Genomic DNA, 12,461 nt, shown 5'->3' with positions numbered 1-12,461 from the left:
AATTTTGAACTACAAATTTATGTTCTAATAATCAACATAAGTTGTTAAAGAAGCCCTCTTTGCTTGGGATAATCATGCTACACAAATAACATCAACAAGCAGTAATACACATATTAGGTTATTTGGACTTGCATGCATTGCTAACTGTTATGTAAGAATGACGTTTGCAATATGATGTCAATAAGATGATCTGCTGTTTCTCTTGCATACAAAAGTCTAACACATCGTGCAACAATATACGAAATACAGGCAAAGAAATATCTTCAACAATTTCGTGCCAGAACATCTCAGTTTAATGAAGTAAACAAACCAACAATTAGAATTCATACAATAATTTAGTTGCAGACTATTTCCGGAGAGTCTAATGGACAACTAGTTGGATAATGACCAAGGATACGTTTCCTAAATGCTGTCCATCACCAGAGCAACAGCATGTCGAGCAGCAATGCGGTGTTATTACACAATCACTCTGCTTACACAAAAAAGACAACGCTGGTCTTCTTTAAAAAAAAAAAAAGGTTAAGTTCGCCATAAAAAGGTGAAGCGAGTTATGACAGAGTACTCTGTGCCTGCAAGGGAATAAAATGGCTTTTCCGACTGAATACTTTGCGCAGATGCCACAACAACCAATTTGGTTCCACAAGAACTGTATTTTTTGTGCATTGCGTTTGGTATTAATTACCATAAGCAGATTACTCTTTTTTGTCGAATGTCTGCTTTCAAGGAATGTTATGTTACCTTCTGGTTTCAAGCAAAATGAAGGGTGGGTATCAAGTAACTGTTTGAAATCTCAATTGTTTCCGACAATTCCAAAGTATGTCCTCCGATAAAGTCACTTTTAAAAAGGTGAAGTAACTTCCCAAACAAGATTATCTCTTATGAGCACAGACTTCCTGTGCCCCATTCATCCGTCAGACTGTTTTTCTTTCAGATATACACTAAACTAAGAAATCCAACATTGAGGTCAGCACGAGGCTTGTTCTCGGAATGTTATTCCAGAGAATTATTTTAAAAGTTTCAAAAATAAATTGTGTTGAAAATTATAATCAATATTTAAGGCAGAATTGGCTTGAGTTTTCGATTATATTGTAGTAGAATGCTCATAATATAAAACGTATGTAATCAGTTTGCTAATTTTCACAATGTTTTTTTTTCTTTCGATAAATACATTACTGTGTAACTTTCTTTCAAGATAAAGTTAACGACGAAAATTCATCACAAATTTGAACTTTAAAAAGGATTCTTAAAAAACGACCGTTTTCGCGATAACATCAGATTTAAAATAACATTAAAATATATTCCAGAATTCAAGTGGATCTGTTTGGCAGATGAATATCTTTCACCAAGAATTAGTAATATGCTCTACAAAGAGTGAGTTGATTTGCTTCGAATTACGGCAGAAACAATCCAAGCTGAAGGGCTTCTTGTGCGTGTGTTCTTCTGGCCGATTTGTTTGTATTGCGACGTGAAAAATGTGAGTGGCACTGATGTGGCCCTACTATGATGCCTTTTTTTAATTATATTTTTCACCATGCTTTCATACATCTGGATTTATGTGAAGAATCGATTTATAACCATCAGATTCTCAAATATTTAAGTGGATAATAAGAATGGACTTTTGATTGTTCATATGCTACAATGAGTTCAGAATGTTAAATCTGATTTTATTGTCAGACGAGTCCCTCCTATTATATTTATGTTAAATTAGGACTATGTGAAATCCACTGAGGACTGAAAGGAATCGTTCCAGAAAACAAATATTACAGCACTGACCACGCACAATGAATAAAACCTGGAGCAACATTTGTCCACAATGTTATGTGCTGTATATTTCTGAACTGTAGAATTAATACGCATGCTCAATGAATCTACAGTTGAACAGAGCATTAACAAGAGTAGGATAGCTTACTGTTAAGAATGCGTGGCATAGTAGTGACCCACTACGGTCAAATTCGTGTCGAGTATCCTCTTTGTTTCATTATAAATTCTGGTCCGTGCTAAGGATAATTTAGGCATGTTTCAAAACTTCAGTTATTACAGACAACAAAACCTTGGTAAGAAAATGAAGGAACTCTGACCCTATAACAAGGAATTTTTATAAAAACAGAACAATTGCGACGCCACCTATCCGTAAAAATAGTTTCTGTACGTGAAGCATTCAGCTGCTCCTTGTTTTAAACCGAACCAAGGTCCATGTGCCGCGCATTTCGCATCGGTACACCACCTGTTGAACATTATGGAGGATCACCAAGAAAAACAAAATTAATATTACGGACAAAATCGTTACCTGAACGACTATAAAAAGTCTCTCGTGAGGTGTGTGGATTGTTTCCTTCGTACACCAGCAGAAAACATACGGAATTTAGCTTCAAGTTTCCTAGCAACAGTGGCTCTTTATTACGTGTCACTTTGCTGGCTTGTTTATATCCAAGCTGTGTTCGAGGCACGTGCTCGGTCAGCCAATTGTATCGGATCAATGAACCAATTAGATTCGGACAGCGATACACGTCACGCGCGTGCACTCGATTTCTCTCGACTCGGCAAACATTCTTGTCACGCGCCACGTCGCGTTGAGTGAACGACAGAGAGAGAGAGAGAGAGAAGAGCATTAACGACTGAAAACAGAACTTCCTATCCACAGGTGTGTCTAACCACAACATTTATTGAATTCACAGAGAGATGGCTGATTTTGAACTAGTCGAACAGAAGAATGAAAAGTAATGGAGAGAATAAGAAACAGAGGAACAACATGGCTCTCATTCATGACTGCTCTTCGGGTTGTTCTCTCTTGAGGTTAGTCCGAAAATGGTTCAAGCGTAGCTTGAAAAGAGCTTTTAGCTTCTTCCACGGTCGTAATAAAAGGAAGGAGCGAGAAAAATAAGTAACTCAATGTGTTGTCGAACTCGCTGACCCTTGGGACAGAGGAATTCAGGAGACATAAATGTTTTCAACGTGCCTCTACTTTACGGGAAAAAAATAATGAAATAAATAAATAAGAGCAACTTAAAACGCACTTTGCAGTTTGGACACAAACACTCAGTCACAAAGGACATCAATAAACGAACACTTCGTTGGCTCAGTCCAAGATGTGGGATGAAATACCCGAATTCTGCTTCTTAAGACCGTACCCTTAAACATTAAGGAGTTTGTTTACTGAAGTTTTATTATTGGAAAAGAAGACAGACTCTTTTATGTCTTTATAACAGAGGAGAGTCTGGATGACAGTAAGTTCCTACAAAGTTTTCTCTTTCGATGGGAAGCAGTACGTCTTCAGGCGGTGTGTATTCTATTGCAGTAATTGCAAGGCAGCTCTTCAGTGGAGTCATCTTGCCTTAAAGATATGGCTATGGTCCATTTGGCCAATCACGCAGGCTATAAAGAAACAAACACATTTTAAGGGAATAAGAAAACGCTGACAGCTCCTAAGATTAATTTTGTTTTCATTTAACCACGCTGGATAAACATAAATGTTTTAAATGTAATACGTTACTTGACTGCTTTGTTCGCGTAGTCATTTCCAGAAGTTGCGAACTGTTAACGATATTAAAACGAAGGAAAAGGGCAAGTGGGTGATCACAGCACAGACAGATGAAACAAGGAAGAAAATAAAGGCGTCTCTCACAATTACGCTTTCAGACTAAGTTATTTTGTCTCTCAATTAGCGAAGGTCTTTATTTGCTTAAGCAGCGAGTGCTTCTGACGCACCCTCCTACAAAAGTTTCTTTTACTAAACCCTCGAGTAGCATCGTTTTTCTTTTTTCCCTGTGACTCCCACCAAATGAACTGGTCAGTTTCCAAGAAAGTGCCACATGCAGGAGACAGTGGATACACGCACGTGACGCAAGTTCTCCGCCATTAGTGTGTGCCCTTAGGGCGACAGGAAGGCGGACTTCATAAAGGTATTCCTGAGAAACCGCAGACGAATCGGCAGATTGGGATTACTGTTTACTCTTGAACCCAGCCTTCTCGAGTACCGCAAGGCGAGGTTGGATAACTTCCTCAAGGTGGGATAGCTAAATGAACTGGAACTCTTCGCAAGACAGCGTTTCTCAGGCTCTCAAATTCTTAGATAAACATAAACGATCTTTTTCCCCCCTCCTTGTACCAAAAGTAATCTGTGAAGAAAGTGTGCTAAGAGCAATTACTTTTTTGTTCTCCTCCGGACTCGGTGAGAACGTAGCTACACAACCACCCATATTGTTGAAATTTGACTTTTAAAAGGGATTTGTGTTAGTTACGATTTCATAATAGGATTATGGACATATGTGGTTTCACTTTGACTTAACGCAATGGTATTATTCTCCCCCTTCCCAAGAACTGAAAAAATGCAAAAAATGATGAAACTGAAATGATAAGAATTAGTATGTTAATTAACAATTAAGAACGTTATCCAGCTGGGGAAATGGGTTGAGTTAACGTAATTAAAGCTACAACGTACGTGTCCAATGTCAGAACTACTTAATTTAATTCTATTTTGGGAGATGGTTTTAAAAAAGAGACACTTCTGGATATGCATTTGAATCATAGTGAAATTGCATTTTCATGCTGGCGTGTTCCTTGGGATAAAGAGTAGGATGTACGCATTTAGATGCATCGCACTTTCCAAGTTAATAAAGTCACACAGCTGGCTCATTTTGTTTCCCTATTTGGCAAAGTAGTTTTATTTTAGCACATATAGGTCCTTCCCGAAACCAGCATAAATAACCTCATGCAAAGAAGAGGCACAAAAAGTGGCTTGCCACTCGTGTTGGGCCACGGCATTCAGTGAATCGATGCCCTTCCGGTGTTGTTAGCTGAAGGGTTAGGTATTCACTGTTCAAATAAAAATAATTTATTACTGAGTGATAAGTGAATACTGTATGATGAAAGTGGCTTGCGAAATTAATGTGCTTGGTCCCTCGAGCACGAGAAGTGGTTTATGTAACCACCAGGTACTAATGTGTGTACAGAAAAGTACTCATGTACCTTTCCAATCTTCTTTGACACAAAAAACATAATATAGACACGTAATTCTGTCAGCTTATCAGTAATGTTTAAAAATCTCAATTCAGGATCAAAGAAAGGCGCGAATCTTATACGAACATCGCTAATTTCCAGCCTTGAAATAAATCGAGATAGCAAAGAACGTTAGTTCACAAACTAAGACCTGCTACTAATTTTCCCCTACTTGCTCGGATACATTTACTACCAACATTTCTTCATCCCACAGATGCAGCAATTAAATTTCAGCAAAAACTGGTTCGTTTACTCGCACACAAATAAAACGAAGTATACGGAGAAAAGAATAGCATTAAACGTATTGCATTCCAACAATCTTTCACATCCATACAAAAATAGAGCCGAGTTTATTTAATATTTATGTAATAGGAAAGCGGGTCTCGCAACGTGTATTTGTTTTTATTTAGTTATGTGGTAATTTAAACCATTTCTGCACGATGCTGTGCTCGATGCAATAAATTTTCACACAGTACAGAATTGCCAGTTTCAAAATTGATGACCCTTTCTCAATATTCGGAAGTGGAGACGTGTACGAAACAAATTTTATTCTTCGAAGAAAATGGTTTGTGTTTTTAGATCAAAATGTAATGTTTGTGCTTGTTCAACAATATATACAGTGTTATTATTCTACTTGAAATTTACTTACGAAATTGGTTTTTAATTATATGAATTAAATAAACTAATATTTGCTTATTTGAAAACGTTATCACAAAGGTGAGTTAGTCGAGCTCATATGGAGGAACTGCGGTTTATCTCATGGTAACTGATTTGTCATCCTGAATACAGGCAAATAGCCTAGAGGATACATGCAATTATCAAAGGGAAAATATTAGTGGAAGGAAAATGCGTAGAGTGTAGATTGTCTGATGTAGTGTCCCTTCAGTGATGAGTACTTGGACTCCTTGGATGTCACGTAACATTAATTCTAATATACACACAGGGTGGCCATAATAAAACTTCCCTATTCAGAGAGTCTTATGTAGCTCGATCTAACAACAAGAATATAATCAAATTTGGTAGGGAGACTAATCAGGATATAAGGTTTCCTCTACATTTTTTTAGTTAGAAAATTCGCCGATAGGGGGAATATAGCGCTGTCGTAGCCAAGGAAGTCGAAAACTTGCTGTTTTGCTGGCATCATAAGAGCTAGAAAGTAAACAGAAAACTGCACAAACGCATTCCTGTTGATCGTCGTGTTCAACATTCGCCTCCCTTTACCTTATCCCGCGTTACTTGCAAGGTTATTTTACCTTAACGAGTGCAATGCATCAGCTGCTCTTCGTGAGTTGAGAACCCGCCAGAATTTGTCAAGGTCCTCTGTCAGTTAAAGCAGTTCAATCGAAGATTCGGAAGTATAAAGAAACAGGTTCTTTGGAAGTTAGACCTGGCAGAGGTGGGAAATCTTTGCCACCATAGAGAGCTGAAGTTGCCACTGCGATTGTCACCGGATCACACAAAAATATTGCTGGTAGAGTAGCAGCGCCCGTGGAGTAGCGCGACAATTGGATATGCTTTATTCCACGCTATGGAAAGCCTTGTACAAAATCATTACATTTTATCCATACAAGATCAGCCCCGTACAGCAGCTGCTACACGATGATTATGATAAGCGACTGACCTTTGCTCTGACTTTTCTGGTCAGATCGGAAGTTGACGATGCTTAGAAAATTCTGTGGGGAGAAGTGACACAATATTATATGAACGGGACTGTAAACACTCAAAATTGTTGAATTTGGGCTTCCGAATCATTATATGCGCTCCAGGAACTCCTATTACGTTCACCGAAAATTACTGTTTGGTGTGGCTTAACAGCAGATTTTATAATAGGGACAACGCTCCGATAGGAGCAGTAACTCGTCCCATTGCCGCACGGAGATATCGCGATATGCGAGCTATAGAAGACTCTAAATAGGGGAGGTTTTATTATAGCAACGTTATGTGTGTGTGTATACACACACAATGCTTTTAAATAAGTCAACGGACACCATAGTGTGAGGAACAAACAGCCATGGCGCCGACGTTCATAAGATGTAGGATCTCCTTTCGCTGCGATGACTCCAGTAATCCTACGCGGCACACTTTCCACAGGCGTACGATAGCGACCAATGGGAATTTTGGACCGTTTTTTCCTGTATACATGTAATGAGATCCTGGATTGTTGTGCAGCGGACGTCCCTTGACCTCACCCGATGCTCCAGTTCATCGCAAAGATGTTCAGTAGAGTTGAGATCAAGTTTCTGTGGAGGGAAATCAAGTCTGGTGACGTTCATGTCCACAAACCACGCAGTTACAGCAGCAACCTTATAACACGGTGCATTCTTGCTGAAGGAAACAAAGGTCAGTTCTGTAGAAATGCCAAAGTAGGAAGCATTGCATTGTCCGGAATGTTTAGATACCTCTCGGAGTTCAATGTTTGTGGCACCACAAACAGAGCTCCGAGGTCAAATTAGGACAATCACACCGCCACCTCCAAATTCATAGTTCGGGTTACAGGGCATCCGAACCCATCCATCTGCTCGGTAGAGGGTCTAGTGTGGTTCGCCGCCTCCATAGCATAGCTTTCCAAGCGTCGACGTCCTACTGTATACGCTCTTTGCACCACTGAAGACGACTATGTTGGTTCGAGTAATGTGGAGCTTGCATACTGCTTTACTACTAAGGAAACGTATCTCGTGAGTCTCCGTTCTGAATGTTTTTGTGATATTCCTGTCGATGCCGGGAACTCCGCATTCAATGTGTCGTCCGACGAATGGAGGTTTTCAGTCCACCATCATCGCTGATGGCGGACTTGGGATGGCTCAATATGTCAACAATTTGCCGAACAGATAGGCCTGCAACATGGCATCCTACCACAACGCCTCTTTCATACTCCATCTGTTCCCTTCTCTCAGCCATTTCGCTCGGATTGCACTGACTTGAGAGCATCATATTTCTCCAATTTATACTGACTACAAACATGACTCGTTACATGGCACGACAAGTAACGGCACACCTTGTCCATAATAGGTGCCATTGACTTCTTTTCAAGCAGTGTGTGTGTGTATTTAATTTATAGAACAAACCTTTACATATTTACAATGATCATTTTGAGTTACATTCCTAGATTTTTTTTTTTTTTTTTTTTTTACAAAACCTGCAGCGAAGTGCACCATACATTTTATTTTTCCACAATGATTGTCAACTTTCATCTGATAATTGTTTTATGTTATTTAATTAAATATGTGATTAAGATAACTTAATCAGGGTATCTTAAGATAATTAAAGAGATAATGTTAGAGATAATTAAAGAATAAAGTTTGAACATTAATATTAATAATGATATTAATAATTTTGTGCACTACCCTAACTAAGGTTTAGTAAAAACTGCTGAGTACATTTTAATAAACTTAAATATTTTTTTCCACAGTTTCAGTGCACTTTTTCTCCATTTTGTTCTGCTAATGTTCTATTGACATCCACGAAGCTTTTATTTAAGCTTATCTGGATAGCTATGGATTCGTAATTTCGATTTATTATCCAGAACACGTGGAGTATCTGTATAACTGCATTTATATTTCTGATTGATCATACAGAAATAAATACATGGCGAATTCAAAGCCGAATTACACACAAATAAACACAACCTTTTAATCTGTCACATAATATTGTTAGCAATGTGACATTAATTTTAAAGAATATTACCATGCTAATGACAAAATCGCGATTAATACGTTGCCATCTGCTAGACCAAAGGAAACCACAAGGCTGTGAAAGCAGCATAGTGCCATATTCGTCTAATATCATTTAGAATGTGAAACCACCTTTGGAAAAAAAAGAGCGTATAACTTATGAAGAAATCATTCTTTAATAAAATGTGTCATCGAAACTGGTAGGACGGTGGTGGATCCCCATCTTCCGGAAGAAAAAATATCCTTCTGCCTCCGAATTTACAAGTCTAATTATCTCCTCTTTAATTGAAGCAGGTAAAATGTCTTCATTTTTCCGAATGCACTGTTTGTATCATTTTCAGTTAACAATGTACTTGGCGTATTATCAGAAAACCTTCTCGGCTTTACCAGGAAGCACTGGTCGTTCTTCTAACGCGAATATACTCTTGTTGGAGATCATCAACTGAACTCATAAAACCTATTCGCATTGCTTGCAGACTGTAATGCCGAACTGACCACATTTCGTCACAATAATGATCTGTCATACCTGCTGAAGGGCATGTTGGCGCGGCGAGCTTCTTTTAAAGATGTTATAACGGAAGTGGTCGTGCGTGTTTTCCGAAGTTTTGCGTGCAACCTTAAGTGCGTGTTCACTCGCTATTAACGTTTCATCTAATACAAACAGTTACGCAAACTTCACATGTGCTTTGTTCCATTTCTGCGACTGTTTCTTTGAGACAAATTACTCTAAAAAACCTGTAATGTGTTTAGTTTGCGAATTCTGTTCCCACAAAGGACCTGTGAAACATCTTCTTTCTTTTGTAATGAGTTTGATGTTCTTAAGATTATCTAAACTACTGCGCAGACTTTTGGAAAGAGTTTTCATTGTGCTGGATATAATTTATGCTTTTCCGGATCAAAATCCCAGTTCAAATGCGAAAGAGATAATAATGTATTCGTTTAGGGCATAAATAATGCTTTACTGTAACAACAATATATAATGTTATTGTTCTTTCATGTACTTGTATTTTAGCATTTTAAAGAGCACTGAAAACCAGATGCAGTTACTTTGAACATGATATCGATTTAAATGCTAGACATTACAGGATAACTGAAATCCATAAAGCAGGCTGGAGAATGTTACACGACAACTGGTAAAGCGTAACAATAGCTGCTCGAGCAAGTGTTCACAGGAGAGATAAAAAAAGAAATAATCATCTGAATAGTGATGTAGCTGTTTTGACAAATGCTTTACGGACATTTCCCCATTCAGCTGGTAGAGGTATCGTCACAAAAGGATGTAAGCCTACAGTACATTTAGTACCACGACGAGTTAAGGTGTAGATCATTGGGTTCCTGTGCTACACTAAAATCGAATCTTCCAATCCACTTAAAGCCTCCAGCAAGTAGTGTGGTGGTAGTCTCGCGTAATGAAAATCATCTAGGATGCAAAGTTTTCACAAATATCCACAGTGGGGTTCAAACACTGTCAGCAAAATGGCAAACATCCAGGCTGTTATTTAGGAGGTATATAAAATGAAAAAAAAAAAAAAGTTTACTTCTTCCTTAAAACTCTGAGTTGTCTTCTTTATACGACATACGCCTATTTATTGGGAGGAACATTAGGAAGGAGAACATTTGTCCGGTAGCAAAAAAAAAAGTTCAAGGACAGCATATCATTGAACAAGAAGCGAAGGTATTGTACGCCCACAGTTCATGGAATCGGGACTGGCAGATTGCCAAGAATAGTCAATTCATGCTGAAGGGGAGAGAGAAATAAAGGATATACGAATTGGAATATGAATACCAACATGCGAAATCACGTGCTTTACACGTAAAATTTCCAACTGTTGTACAAGCAAAATAGTTACCACTTTAAGAACTAGAATTTTCATAAAATAAAAACTAATTTTCCGACTTACAATAATAATAAACACTCATCCCACGACATGCATTGATTACCCTATTATCGGAATGGATTCGCCTACTTCTGGCATGCGCAAAAGTGTCGAAGGGTCTCGCATCTGTGGGCGTACAGTACTCCTATTTAAATGAAGCATGAGTATTGCCTTTGTATAATATCAATTCAATATATAAGATTCAAGAATAATGAGTTAGTTTCTCAATATTACATTTCGAATTGCATTTTATTTTATTTTTATTATTACAAAAATAATAAAAATTTCAAGTAGGGACGTAACTATATACTTTGGGGGTCGTATTTGTAGCTAGTTTTGAAGGTGTTAATTTTATTCGAGATCAAAACGTTATTTAATATATTAAATAAGATATTTCAAATAATTACTGGTAAACATGAAGGCAGAAGGACATTAGTCTTTTTATTTTTATTGAAAAAAAAAAAAGCAGTATTGCTGGTTTTCAGTTATCCTCCAATGACAAGAACGAAAAAGGAGGAAACAACAACTGCATACAATGAAGTTAAAACACCCCAAAAATAAATTCGTCCCCACTGCCATTGTTGAGTGAAATCTGTATTTAATGCGTCAAGGATTTTCTATTCTTTTGAACGTGTCGCAGCAAACTTATTTACAATTCCAAGCTGCAAGGTGAAAAGATTTAAAGTACGGCGTTTGAAGCGAAGAAAACATTACCACTGCCTTAATGCATTTAGAAGGAGAAATGTTCGGAAGCGTGATCAGAATGACTCACTGCCGCCTCCTGGGTAAAGAAACAGCGTCACAGTTTAGATAACCTATTATGTCTGGCACAGGTTCGGATTTCTAACCTTCGGAGGAATCCGAGAAATGGAGGAGTGGGTGAAAAAAATTTTTTCTAATCCCCAGGAAGTATTGAGTGCTGTGTTATCTTGCAAACGGCTTTCAAGAAGAGGTATTGGCAAGTTTCAGAAGTTGCTTCCAGCGAATTCTTTTTTCGGGCATTCACAGCGTGACTCCTGTTGAATTTTAAAAGATATTTATCCATTTTACCTGGAAATCGAAATGCTAAAACTTCTATAGGCGTATTGCAAAGAGCCACGGCGATATTTTAATGGAATAAACTTTAATATAAATATGGAAATTCCTGCGATCGAAAGAGACCTCCGAAATCGAGGTATTACTCTTTTCAAATGATATGGCTTCTTCAAGAGGCAAGCGAGATGTATAATTCATTTTATCAGCAAAAATATAAAATTTTAATTAATAATTTACATATTAACGATTTCAAACTAAAATAATAATAATTTGAGAAGTTTAATAACAATAAATCGGAATTTATAAATAATGAAACATATGTACTCTTAAAGCTGGTTATGCATTGTAACAAGAGATCCGAACACAACAGCGACTTCTGACGGCGTTTTGTGGTATTTGATTGTTGACAAAATATTTATTCTTTTTTTTTTTTAATTTATATTTATTCTATCCCTACAACCGGAGTGGAAATTTAAATATAGATTCATTAGTTATTTTTCAATTCGTCTGCGAGTTAATTTGCGTGGGCAATGGCAAAAATCCAATTAGTATACAATACTGACTACCTGATACGTTTTTAAGGGTAAAATAATCAAAGTTAAACTTCGTTTAGTAGAAACATTGAATTAGAAATAATTTGGCCTCGAACAGCGCCTTTACTTTTCTGAAAGTGCAAGGAAAGAGGAATTCTACGTTCATCTTTTTTTCCCCAACTTGACAAGTTGAGAAATTAAACTTATCAAAGACGGATCGAAGATTAATTTACACAGCACTTTTTTTTAATGATTTCGGTTTTTAAAAAAGAAAATTAGTCTCTTAAAATAATAGAAGAAAATATTTTCGTATGTTTCTGCTTCCATAAGTATACACGATTACATGGTCA

General features: G+C 37.4%; 1 protein-coding gene across 2 annotated transcripts in view; it reads right to left on the bottom strand.

Annotated features, from left to right (window-relative positions):
* Positions 1-12,461, bottom strand: part of LOC150106353 (complexin-like) — a 258,334-nt gene that overhangs the window by 206,354 nt on the left and 39,519 nt on the right. The window lies entirely within an intron of this gene.

The sequence above is a fragment of the Typopeltis vanoorti genome, chromosome 5, assembly GCF_054136105.1.
Source record: "Typopeltis vanoorti isolate ZY-2024b chromosome 5, IOZ_Tvanoo_1.0, whole genome shotgun sequence".
In the NCBI taxonomy this organism is placed as follows: Eukaryota; Metazoa; Arthropoda; class Arachnida; order Uropygi; family Thelyphonidae; genus Typopeltis; species Typopeltis vanoorti.
The sequence above is the reverse complement of the archived record's forward strand: the minus strand, read 5'-3'. Positions and strand labels throughout refer to the sequence as shown.